At 39.7% G+C, this 12,885-nt stretch overlaps 1 protein-coding gene across 8 annotated transcripts in view; it reads right to left on the reverse strand.

Moving 5' to 3' along the window:
• The window catches only part of LOC124142276 (transmembrane channel-like protein 7), a 78,297-nt gene that overhangs the window by 29,941 nt on the left and 35,471 nt on the right, over positions 1-12,885 (reverse strand). Inside the window, exon 1 of one of the 8 annotated variants that reach the window (XM_048392759.1) lies at positions 6,316-6,445. The exons of 5 other annotated variants lie outside the window; for them this stretch is intronic. The gene's annotated coding sequence lies outside the window, so the exon portion shown is untranslated. Of the gene's footprint in view, positions 1-2,685; positions 2,821-4,945; positions 5,210-6,315; positions 6,446-12,885 lie in introns of those variants that run through there. 2 more of the 8 variants (XM_046510643.2, XM_046510645.2) reach the window with 2 other exon arrangements.

Consider the following 12,885-nt stretch of genomic DNA (forward strand, 5'->3'; position numbering starts at 1 on the left):
AGATCAATGCTCATGATGTCAATCACTAGATTGTCTGGCCCAGACTTGATTATTTGCAGACCGCCGTTATATAGCTGGAATATTGCGTTAAGCAGAAAACATTAACAGCTTGACAAATACATATAGATCCCACTACTTGGATGATATAAAATGCTGGCTTAAAACTCTTTTTGACTGTTTTGAACCTGGACTCTGTTTAACTATATTCGTATAACTAGTACTAAGCAGAACCCGATTCACAAAGCGTTCTTAGTGCTACGGCTCTCGTAAGTCAGTGTAAAAAAGAATGAGAGTTACGATCGTCTTAGTGCAAAGATTGCTTGGTGAAATGGGCGGTGTTTAGAACTAGTGTGACATTTGTCTGTATGACGGCACAACAGCAGATGTGACTACTACTAATCCTGAGATCCCCTTACTAACTAATCCCACTGCAGACCTATATTGATGCAACTCCACCCACAGATGTTGATGAAGAAGTGTGTCAGTTGGACACAGCTGGCCAGGATGACAAGCTTTTGTTCATCACACAGGTTGGTCGTGCTGCTAGCACATGCATGGCAGGCCACAGTGACACAGTGCCACAGTGCTACAGTGCCACAGTGCTACAGTGCCACAGTGCCACAATGCCACAGTGCTACAGTGCTACAGGACGCCTTCATTGCATTTCTTCACCATTTGGGTTTCTGCCCAGGAGGAATTGCTCCCCGGTACCCTATGCTAGTCGAACGAGCTGACTTAGAATATTATGGTACAATGTGTGTCTTTGTGCTCTGATGATCTTCATTGCTCATGCTATCAACCACTGGTTTACATGTGTTACCATGACGACATCAGCATAAAGTAACATTCACTCACTCACTAATGAAGGTACAGGCATACTCAAACTTAGACTGGACACAAACTGTTTGATAGGCATTACTAAGAAGTTAATGCACGACCATAGATAGCAACTTCTTTATTTTACTGTAATGGTGACGTTTCGGTACAGATCCTTATACCGTTGTCAAGCAAGGCTGAATAGTTCGATTCTTGTAAGTCAGCATGTGTTCTCTGTCCATCATGTTGTGACAGGATTATACTTCTGTTGTCATTAATTAACCTCCTCATGTTAATCTCCCTCATGTATGCAATTGGTGTTACTTTTAATCCTCCACCTACTATATATATTCTGTACCATGTTCATCATTCAGCCTTGCTTGACAACGGTACAAGGATCTATACTGAAACGTAGTCCTTACAGTAAACAAAGAAGATGTTATCCCTGAACTGTGTCTACTTTGAATTGTTTGACAGGCATTACTTAGAAGTTGGCGGATGACAAAGTTGACACAGTTTATGGATAACAACTTCTTTAATACTGTAAAGGCGACATTTCGGTATAGATCCTTATACCGTTGTCAAGCAGAACAAGCAGCAAATCAGTCATCTCGGACCATATCAGCAACTGTCCTAATCACAACATCAACTGGGACAACGTCCAAATCCACTCCAACAACCTCCAAGATTTCACTGAAAGAAAACTAACAGAAGCTGTCCACATTCGCCGCCACAAGCCATCAATCAACAGAGATCAAGGCTGCTTCATCCCATCCGCCTACTATGAACTCATTAAGCAATAATCACCACACCTATGCAAACATATCCTGTTTATAATTGGCTTCCACCTATGTGTTCTCTGTCCATCATGTTGTGACAGTATTATCCTTCTGTTGTCATTACTTACTCCTGTTATCCCACTCGTGTATGCAATTGTTGTAACTGTTAATCCTCTACTGTTAATCCTCCACCAACTATATATATTCTGTACAATGTCCCTCATTCAGTCTTGCTTGACAACGGTATAAGGATCTATACCGAAACATTGCCTTTACAGTATTTAAGAAGTTGTTATCCATAAATTGTGTCTACCTTGTGTCTACTTTTGATTTGACACCTCTAAATTAAAAACAATAGTTTGACTGTATCCCTATTTTTTTCAAATTTTATGACAAGAATACATTCAACAGCAGGTGTTGTCCTTGAGTTGTCTGTCATAACATGCTCCCAATAACTGAGTATTTGTCCAAATATGGTCAAACCACACTTCCATTCAATTGAAGAAATAGGATCTCTTCTCTTCTGTGAAATATACATTATTTGATAAAAAGTCTATGATGTATTTTTCTCCAAAAGACATTTTTGATTTATTGCTAAGATATGGAAGTGAATTCATAGAAATAAATCTATTGATATCATGAAAATGCCTATAACTAGTTCTATACAATGCCTAATACTAGTTCTATACAATGCCTATAACTAGTTTGACACAAAGTCATCCAGCTGTAGGTAATTGGATGGCCTGCTGAATGCTCTGATATACCGGGTGCTGAGTTGTTCACAAACGGGAGTGACAGCAGGATATAGCCAGGGTAAAGGGAACAACTCCCCCGACAACAGTGATTCCAGAAGCTTCAATCTATATAGCATTCATGCATAATAATAGCCTATAATAGCATTCATGCATAATAATAGCCTATAATAGCATTCCCGAACAGCTGAATTAATTCAAAGTTGCAGCTACAATCAACTTCAATCTCACACAGAAATAATCTATGCACAACTTTAGTGCTAAGCTATTTCACAAACTCATACACATCAAAATTTGAAATCGCAATTCACAAGTTTAGAGAAAAAGGAAATACCCACTGTTACTTCAGAGATGGATATGAGAGTCCTCATTGGTATTTACTCACGACAAGGAGAATCATGGATGACACTTAGTTCTGTATTATAGACACAACGTTTCAGGGCTGCTCCCTGCCCCTTCATCACCTGACTCTCCCCACGATTGGACCAGAAGTATCTATGACATGTTAGGTATACATGAAGAAGAAGCTGTTATCCATACTGCTCCTTGTCGTGTTGAAGCACATGCTGACATTAGAACAAGGCTGATCAGCTAAGTAAACAGTGACTTGGGAGTGATTCGTCTCCGTGGAGAAGTCTGTTTAAGCACTTCATAATGTATTTCAGATGAGGAGTTTGGTCAGTTGATTGGTCATTTATTAAAAAAGTTTGTACTTTTTAAGGAAATGAATAAGATAGACATATGTTGCCACAGCCAAGTGACCACACCCAGAAAGACACCCTGAAATGTACACGCATCATTTCACATCCATCTCACACACATCTAGCAGATTCCTCTCCACAGTCACAAACTAGACACTGACTTCCTCCAGCCAGTTCTTCAACTGTCAGAGCAGCCTCGTCCATTTCACTTTCTCTACAGTCTTTAAGTGTATGTAACTTTCACACAAAATGTCATAACTACAATATATATTTCTAAAATATCAAATTTCCAACCATATTTCCTTCAATTCAAATTCCAACCATATTTCCTCCAATTCAATGGATTTACACAAATTGTTTTTATTTTCCCCACTTACCAGTGTATACAGTAAACTACGTTTATGATGAACACGGTTTTAACAAACTGAGGGATATAACAAACTTATTTTTCGGTCCCGGTTGTTTGCTCATATGCTTTATACATGTATATTATGCTTATAAGAAACTAGTAACGGTTACAACAAACTAAAATTAGTGGTCCCTATGGGGCGTTATAATTACATTTAGTACTAGCGACTAAATGTTTTTATTGCAGGTATATCATCTTATGTTTACAATTTTACTTACTTCCTGCTACGTCATCGCACGCGCGTGTCCTCGGAAGTTACGTAACCATCTCGTGGTGATGTAATCACTGCTTTTTCATTACGTAACCGTCTCTACTCTTCACTTTCGCACAGCTGTCAATCCGTGGTACATCGCATTGTCGCTCTCCGCTTTCCCACCCGCCCGCCCTGTTTGCCTCCATCTCATTTCCATTGTACATCAACTTTATTGTCTATGACAGGTACCAGGCACAACAAATTGTACATATCTAATTATATATCTCTCTAATATTGTACATATCTTGACAATGTGAATAAAACAAGTCGTGGAGTGGCGTGGTTCTTCTGGGCTACCTCCTATATCATCATAATTTATATTGATATATATACTAATTAGGGTTTCCGGTTACCTGCTTTCCAGTGGGAACCCAGACTGGGTTACCTTCTTACCAGTTGGAACCCAGTCTTTCCCGGGTTTTCACTCGGGAATCTAGTAACAATTATATTTGGCAACGCAAGTTGCCACATAGCTGGGCCTGGCGGCGTTCGCTCCCATTTAGACCCGCAGCGTTGGTCGGGTTGCGTCGTTTCCGTCATTTGGGCCGTAGCATTAAGTATATATTAACAATTAAATTTGGGCTGGCGGCGTTCGCTCCCATTTAGACCCGCAGCTGTGGTCGGGTTGCGTCGTTTCCGTCATTTGGGCCGTAGCATTAAGTATATATTAACAAATATGTTTGGCGACTCAAGTCGCCACATAAATACTATTTATTCCATTTCTAAATTGGGGTAGCCCTTTAGAACCTCCACACCCTCGGCCATTAAATCCACTGTTGCGTCTTTGTCATTCTTTCAACATAGCCCACCTTCCTCAGGGAGGTGGGCCATCGCTGTAATATCCTGCAATAACCATAGCTTACTGTATGTGTATTCAGTATTTGAATCATAATCATCATTTTACTAATTATATAATGAATGAAAAGACAAAATAATTTAAAAACAATGCTTGTTAGGTTAAAATAAACTTATTATTTTAATAAAAGACTGTTTTCTCCTTCCACGAGTAAAGAGACAGCTAACAAGGGTCTCCGACAGCCCTGCCATTGTAAGGTGTTTACGATACTTATCCTGGTGATTCAGAACAACAGCAAACAACTGACATATGTCGACAGACATTTATACAGGTACGACAAATTCACTGAACAAAAATACAAGCCTCGCTACATAGAGACAAAGATTTGTAAAACAAAAAGGCTACTGTGCTGTAGCTGTTGCTACCATCCAGTACTTACTGAGAAGTGGAGAGAAGGTTCCAAGAAAGACGCCTGACTAGCGTTATCTCTATTGAGTAATGTTACAGCCCAAGACACAGCCCCACTCAACCAGGAAGTAAGACTCCGGTACTCCACACCGATAACACTAATAAACTACAGTGTCTGTGTCAATGGATCACTCGGAGCCTCCACTGAATCATGTCCCTTTAACACATTGTGTGCCCACATCAATCCAAAAGCCATAAACTATCACCCATTGCAGCTCATTGATATTCATGCACTTTCTTAGCCTGACACTGTTTCTATTATATATACATATGCATGCAAGTCAGCGTGTCTGTCAGTGACACACAGTAAAGGTCTGTAGCTCTCGACAAAGGCTTAAGGAATGTTCAACCAAAAAATAGATTTAAGATAAGCTTGTGACAAAATGAACAAACCGAACAGGCTATTCATACAGAGTTGATACAGGTGCAAGGTTACAAGAGACATTAATTACTAATTTCATCCAGTAACCTTTCCCTCAGATCTGTGACTTTCCAAACTGCAGGTTTCAAATCCCTCATTTATATCCTCCAGACACGACATCTGTAGGTGACAGAAAGGTCCTGTAGGTCCTGAAAGGACCATGTTTCCCCACATCATAACTAAATTACACAAACCTCATTATGTTCAGCCTCCTTTGTCATATACTAAATTGCGTATTGCAAAGTAGCTAGTGAACTCAAATTTACATGATAGATATATTTTTGCCACAATATTATATCCTCGAAGTTAAACACACAAAACCACCAATATGACATAACAGATAATTACAATGACAACCATCTTAATCCTAGGCAGCCTAAACTGCTCATTGTCCCTTTCTCTTCCTCTTGTTCTGTGTTTGTTGTTTAACGCCGCACTCCGAAATATTCCACCTACATGATGGCGGTCTCGAAATAATCCACTCTGGACCAGACAATCCAGTGATTGACATCATGAGCATCAATCCATGCAATTGAGAAACAATGACATGCATTAACCATTAGTCAGCAAGCCTGACCACCCGCTCCTGTAAGTCGCCTCTTACGACAAGCATAGTCGCCTTTTACAGGAAGCATGGGTTGCTGAAGACCTTTTCTACCCCGGATCTTCACGGGTAGTCCCTTTCTCAAGACAGCTTTGACAATATCCTTCTTGGGTTTATAAACGCCACCTCTAAGCAGTAACGTCTGTTTTGTTATTGAGTGTATGGAGTTTTGTTCCTAATGAATAAAACATATGATATATCAAGTCTACAAGGCAAGTTTTTCCTAAGCATGAGGATGAGAGGGGTTAGGAAGGGAGGCTCAACGTAATGGGAAGAAGATCTGACGTTTTTATCTAGCTGTTTCACCAACCACTACCTTAAACCAGACTGGAGGATGAAGCTCCATACACTGCACTTCTTGCTGCCATCTTGCATCAGCGTACATGTGTGACCGGGCTGACGTTAGCTCCAGTGGATCAGCTGACTGAGATCATGTAGACCCTGTGTGTCGGGCGCATCATAAAACATACATGTACACATGACTGGGAACATGATCATGTACTTGTATGTGTACTCAACTAGCTTGGATTACAACATACGAAATACATGGCCGCAAAGTCCATTAAATATTTTATGGTCTCTGATAGCAGATGGTAAATATAATAAGTTGTAGAAAATTTATTTACTGGTTTATCGTAACCAATCAATCTTCAAAACTCCTGTGTTCTGATGTTAGGTCATGTTTTACCTTATCATGTCAGTCTGTGAATTTAGCCACTTGTCAGAAGCCAGAGCATAGTAACAATCATCTGATAATAGTCCACACTGTAACACTCATTAAAGTTCTACTGACAATTATGCAAAGAGCCAAGTGTCAAGTCCTACATTTGAAGTACAATAAAAGATGTTGTCCTAAAATATCGTATAACAATTATGATCTTACCAGCAGCATAATAATCCATGAAACGTATTTGAAGATACTACCTGTTTGTACAAATTCTTTGTATCTCTTCAATTCTCCTTGTGAACTCTGGCCAGACATTACACAGGGTGTCTGATTCACTCTGTAAAATAGGCTGAGAATTACAACAAAACCCCGTATTTTGAAATATTACCCCATAAATATCATTTTCAAGTGATGTTAAGGTTGATAGTATTCGGTAACCAGTGTTCAGTAATCAGTGTTCAGTAACCAGTGTTTATTAACCAGTGTTCATTAACCAGTGTTCAGTAACCAGTGTTCAGTAATCAGTGTTCATTAGCACGTGTTCATTAACCAGTGTTCATTAGCCAGTGTTCAGTAACCAGTGTTCAGTAACCAGTGTTCAGTAACCAGTGTTCAGCAACCAGTGTTCAGTAACCAGTGTTCAGTAACCAGTGTTCAGCAACCAGTGTTCAGTAACTAGTGTTCAGCAACCAGTGTTCAGTAACCAGTGTTCAGTAACCAGTGTTCAGTAACCAGTGGTCAGTAATGATGGGTCCCTGCTCCCTACACCCCCCCACACACACTACACACACACACACTACACACACACACTACACACACACACTACACACACTTCACACTACACACACACACACTTCACACACACACACTTCACACACACAAACTACACACACACACACACTACACACACACACACACTACACTACACACACACACACACTACACACACACACACACTAACACTACACACACACGCTACACACACACACACTACACACACACTACACACACACACACACTACACACACACACCTTCTTCCTATTTTAAGATAGCCCAACTCAACAAAACCTTCAGCCTGGACATCTTCTCAGTCACAAGTCGTCATCCATACAATATCGTGACTGTCGAAGTCTCTGTGCCCGTCATAAATCATGCAGTATATATATATAGGAACTGGTGTCAAAGCCTGTCACCAGCCGGGACTGTATACAAGGGGTTGTCATAGCCTAAACAACGTGACTGTATACACGGAGTTGTGATAGCCTAAACAACGCAGTTATGGAGATTGGGACATATCCTGTTTATCTCCAGTTCAAATCTCCATGTGGATTTACAATGACAAGCAAATCTACTGTGACTCAACACTCCCAGAACTCAGGCAGAGTTGTGGCCTGCCGCTCTGTCTGACATTGCACTCAGTGACCTAACTAGTGGGACATGTTCGGTCATGTGATCTCACGACCCTTGACCTATATGTAGCTTGGTGATTGGAGACAACTTGGAGATAAGCTGGTCTTGAGTTTGACTGTTTGTTTATCAGTACAGTGAGACAAAGTGGAACCATATCAAGTGAGGTCACATCTGGTACACAAGATTGTTACACTTAACCACATTAATATATTTTTTATATTGACGTTTTCTTGAAAATTGCAATGTGTGCCACATGTTGCCAGCTGTCAAGAAAGTACTGGTTGTCCTTGGATACCATTTCCTTAATCTCACTCAGACCAAAGGTAAATACATAACAAAGAATAAAATATATAGCCTACATAACATTTTTCATATTTTCATTTATTTGACATATACCTTTCTTCATCATCATCATCGTCATCATCAACGTCATCATCATCATCATCATCATCATCATCATCATCATCATCAGGTTCTATTCAAGGTGGTCACCTCCGTGGTCTACTCGACAGAGCATCAGCCTGCATGCATGCATGCACACACGTACATGCATTTCCCTATCCAAGTGGGGGATGTCGGGTAGCCGAGTGGTTCACTCATCACAACAAAGAAAATGGGTTCGATTCCTGACATGGGTACAATGTGGGAAGCCCATATCTGGTGTCCCCCACTGTGATATTGCTGGAATATTGCTAAAAGCGGAGTAAAACCATACTCACTCACTCACTCACTATCTGAGTGCAATAATCTTGAAACGATGTTTAACCACATTTCATCTCACTCCTTATTCAAGGTCACTGTGTAGCCTTGCCCCTCAGGTGTCAGAGATGTCTGGAGCCGGGAAGCTCCTCTCTAACCAATGAGTGGCAATACTATGCCCAGTTCTGTACTCACAGTAGGGCAAGTAGGCATGTATTAGTTCTGCCCAAACTTTGTTCTGCCCCGGACAAAATTTTAGGATTAAATACATAAAATTAAGTGAAAATGTTCCGAACCTGTAGTGAAATGTTCCAGTTGACAGGAACAATGTTTGGGTGTGTTTATGAGCGATGTTTCTGTATATTGTTAAAGTGCAACATGAAAAACAGAGAAACTAAGACATACAACCGCAATACAAATAAACATCATCTAAAAGAAACACAAAAGAATATGATGGAAAAGGAAAGCATGAAACAAATCCTGGTAGTTAGTTAATGATAAGGGCAAATGTGAAAACATTCAGTTATGACAGAAATAGATAGAATGCAGAGCCCAACACAGCCGAAATCGGAAGTAGTGCTGCACGAAAATTCCATGAAATGGCTGTGTTTATGACAAGTAAATTACACAAAAAGGCACTCACCAGTAAATACTAGGGCTGTGGGGTGAAGTATCCTAAAGACTGAGATATCTAACAGAAAATGATGAAAGGAGAAACAGAGCTACAGATAAGCAGCGTATTTGCGTAAAATACCCCCCCAAAATATTCAAAACCCAATTATTTTCAATTAAAATGCGTACAGAAACGCATGCATTAAATGAAAAACTTAAATGTATAAAAACAGCACTCATAAATACCCAATGAGGCTTTTCCAGCATGCGTACAAAGGAGCTATTTTCCAAAACACAATTACGAGGTAATTAAGTCAAGCCTATATATTTAGAACAGTTATATACATCAAAAACATTATTTAATTTTTTTAAATCTTAAAATGTTCACTAATTTTGGGAAAACCCAATAGAGTGATGAATAGATGAGTGAAAAAATATTGGTTACCCAAAGAAAAATGTAATAACCCAATTAAAATAGAAACCCTAGAGTAAAAACTCAATTGCTCAAAAAGCTATCTGGAGCTCTGGAGAAATTTATTTACCATGGTAACATAGTTAATTAAAAAACATCCTTGTAACGAAATTTTTATTTTTAAATGTTAACGGAAGAGTCAAATAGGAGTTTTCACACATAGCGCAATTGTTGCATATTTGTTCCATGCTTAAAATTCATGTGTTCTTTCTCTCTTTCACCCTTCCACCCCTACACCCACCCATGCCCCATTTATTGATATGGCCCCATAAAAAATCCCTCTTTTATACACTTGACAGTTTCACAAGGTAGAACATATGTGTGTGAAATATATGACCGGGGCACATGTGATAGGAACCAAGACTTGACGCGACATCCACCTCCAAAGGAACAAATGTTGGTAGTAAAACTTCCGCCGGAACTTATATATAAATACATGGAACCAAATCTTGTTTACAGTGCATACCATCAGACACCTGACATCAGCACAACAACACATGTACAGTTATAAGAGTGTACAAGACTTTCATCTTTTGCCATGTATGAAGAAAGCCCCAGCCGGAACCCATATCAACTCCAACAATGACGTCATGGCAGCTGTGGGGAACCTTTTGTACAGCCACGAGGTCTTCCTCAACATCACCCTAACATTGTTGATTAGGGATTATGCTGAAAAATAATCCATTTTAATGTCTTTTGATGAAACCTTTCTGTGAGGCTCAAAACCTATCAACAACACCTCACACATAATGTTCTCTTCTTACAAGACGCGATGAAACACCTCCTATACACCGTCCTAATACTCATGCTGCACGGGAACCACGTGTCAATGTACACAGATACCTTTCCCTGTTTGTCCTTCAAAAAATAATATCAGATGCTTCCTGCTTCGGATTTGGATGAAAGTCTAGTAATTGATTTATTGTGACCTTATAGACATTACAGCAAGTGTCATGTGCACAACTATTCAAATTCAGTTCAATAAAGTTTCTCCATTTTGTGTATATAATGTTTTGCTACAGTAGGTGGACACCATGGCTCTGTCATCCCCCACCACCCTGGACCCTGCATACAACCAGCTTGTATAGACGTCCAACAGCCAACAAAGACAGCTGCAAATACACGTGATTCATATTGCTGTTTCCATGAAGTGACAATTTATATCTGATTGTCAGCTTCCAACCTAGTATTTATATAAATTGACAATAAGCAATTGATCCATAATTTTTCGCTAACACCTGGCCTCATCCCTATTGTGATACGATATCATAAACACATGCTCATGATATAGTCAGAATCTCACAATCGACTGCTTTTAGCTGAGATTTCTCATGAATATGTAAGAGGTTTTGTCTCTTATTTATTAGAAAACTGATAAATTACCTTCACAGTGGGTAACAGAATAAAAACATCATTATTTTGGTCTCCATAGATTGGTTGGTTGGTTGTTGTTTAACGCCGCACTCAGCAATATTCCAGCTATATGACGGCGGTCTGTAAATAATTGAGTCTGGACCAGACAATCCAGTGATTGATATCATGAGCATTGATCCACGCAATTGGGATCAATGGCATGCATCAACCAAGTCAGCGAGCCTGACCACCTGATCCCGTTAGTCGTCTTTTACGACAAGCATAGTCGCCTTTTACGGCAAGCATGGGTTGCTGAAGACCTATTCTACCCCGGAATCTTCACGGGTCTGGTCTCCATAGCACCCAGGTGTACCTGTACAGGTGTAATCAAGCCACAGTGGGCAGACTAAGTACACAGTGGGCAGACTAAGTACACAGTGGGCAGACTAAGTACACAGTGGACAGACTAAGTACACTGTGGTTACTTGAGGCAAACATGACAATGGTGGTTGTGCTCGTCATGATGTCATGCAAGTTGGCCTAGTTGTTATACACGGCAGCCCCAATGTTTACTGGTCGTGTTTGTAGGACATTTACTTCATGACGAGGTGGAATGTACTACTAAATGGCTTTTGTTTGTTTTTATGACTAAAGGTTTTGGATTAAAGGAAAGGTGTTTATTTATGACCCGTGTTATTTCCACTTCGTGACAGAGAAATATTTCATGTACACACTGATCTATAGATTAGTCTGAAAGGAGTTAAGTACTGAACACACCCAGTTTTCTACCTCAATGAACAACATCAAACTTCATATCTGTGTATTGTGGACATGGATGCCACAAATCTCTGCAATTCAACATTTCTTTCTGTACCATACAAATTGTATCACATCCTAACCCAACACAAAAACTACTGCTAAACAGCTCATTATTGTGACTATAAGCATGTTAGCTTGTTTGTTTGTTGTTTTATGCCGGACTCAGCAATATTCCAGCTGTATGACATTGGTCTGTAAATAATCAAGTCTGAACCTGACAATCCAGTGATTGATGGCATGAGCATGGATCCACGTAATTGGGATACGTTGACATGCATCAATCAGTTAGCCTGACCACCCAATTCCGTTAGTCGCCTCTTACCACAAGCATGGGTTGCTGAAGACCTATTCTACCCCGGATCTTCATGGGTTCTGTAAGTATGAAGTTCTTATGGGTGTTTGTCCTTGGACCATGCTACTCATTCTGTAGGGGACATCTGTAAGTCGTCTGTAGCTGGGACGTGGTACTGATGAAAGGTGAGAGGTCAGGATGGATGCATGTGTGTTAGCATTGTATAATCTTCATGTTTTTTATCACAACTACTTCCTTGTTTTACCCCTGTATATTTAAAGGTACAGGTTTACAAATGACATATATGGAACTAGCTTTCCCATATTTAAAAAGAAGCAAAAAAAAGTTTAAACCAACTTAAATATTTAACGGTTAAGTGTTATTCCACCTTGACTTGGAGACAAGATTATTCCATCTACTCTCACGAGGGACATGGTTGTACTTACTTCTCACAGCAGACAAACACACAAGTTCTATTAGCTAGCTAAATAGTTAAAGCTAGGAATCGTTTGTAATCAAATCATGTTTGAACCAAATTTATTTCAACAAACTTATTGAAAA

This window comes from Haliotis rufescens, unplaced genomic scaffold (assembly GCF_023055435.1).
Source record: "Haliotis rufescens isolate VD_foot unplaced genomic scaffold, xgHalRufe1.0.p SCAF_11, whole genome shotgun sequence".
In the NCBI taxonomy this organism is placed as follows: domain Eukaryota; kingdom Metazoa; phylum Mollusca; class Gastropoda; order Lepetellida; family Haliotidae; genus Haliotis; species Haliotis rufescens.